The sequence below is a fragment of the Crocuta crocuta genome, unplaced genomic scaffold, assembly GCF_008692635.1.
Source record: "Crocuta crocuta isolate KB4526 unplaced genomic scaffold, BGI_CrCroc_1.0 scaffold209, whole genome shotgun sequence".
In the NCBI taxonomy this organism is placed as follows: domain Eukaryota; kingdom Metazoa; phylum Chordata; class Mammalia; order Carnivora; family Hyaenidae; genus Crocuta; species Crocuta crocuta.
Window position 1 is genome coordinate 5541804 of NW_027551566.1, and position 1004 is coordinate 5542807.

Below are 1004 nucleotides of genomic sequence, written 5' to 3' on the forward strand. Positions count from 1 at the left end.
GTGGGGTCCTGGAGCTGGGCTAGGGTGGGTTCGTGCTGAGCGGCTCTGAATGGGGCATTAGGAAGAAGGCAGAGCTCAGGTCTTGGTTGAGGCCCACAGATAACCCTGTGGCTCACAGGTGGGCTCCTGAAGGAATGCAGGAATTCACAGCTGAAAGAATGAATTTACATTCTTAGGGAGAGGGCCACCAGAAGAGGAAGACTCCGGAAAAGAGGCTGGGTCAGGCTTTAAAGGGATGGTCGTTCTCAGCCCTAACTACGTTATGATTAAACCTGAACTACTAAACTGTAACATACATGCAAACAAGTCCAATGAAGGTCTGATTTCAGTCAAGACAGTCATTCTCGCCGGCATTTTTAAAACATCTAGTACACTTATTTTAATTTCTTGTCATCCCTGAATTGAGGGTCCAAAACACACCCCTTGGTTGGGCAGCCTTTGAGCGGCACTGAAGGACCTAGAGAAACTCCCCACAAAAAGCTGTAATAATCTCTGCGCCTCGGGTTCCTGTTCTGTAAATTGGATGAGCAAACTCCTGCACGGTAGGGTAAAGCCAGGTCCTCGTTACAGGCTGACAAACTGTGTTTTCGGCAATCTGAGCCCGAGGATTGAGGTCTTTGCTCTGGCCCTAAATCACTGCGACCCTCTCCCCTTCTTCCTCCCCCCTAGGTTTTCAAGTGATAAGGCTGGGTTGGAGCTTTCCTGAAATCACTCCTCTCCGGTACCCCTGGGTGACTTCCAGGCCACTCCAGCGCGGAGGCTGCTCCCAACTCAGCGACTTTAGTTCGCGGATCCCTGGAATCCCGACCCCGCCCCTCTTCGCCGCCCGGCCGCCGCCAAAACCCGGCGCGAGGATCACGCGGCCGGAGCCGCTCTGGGCATGCTCAGTGGCCCGGCAGGTGGGGCCGCCGCGGGACGCTAGGTCCGGCCTGGAGCGGAGGGGCGGGGGTAGAGAGAGGGAAGTGGGCGGGAGCGGAGGGCACAGTCGCGAGAGTAGCCGGCGG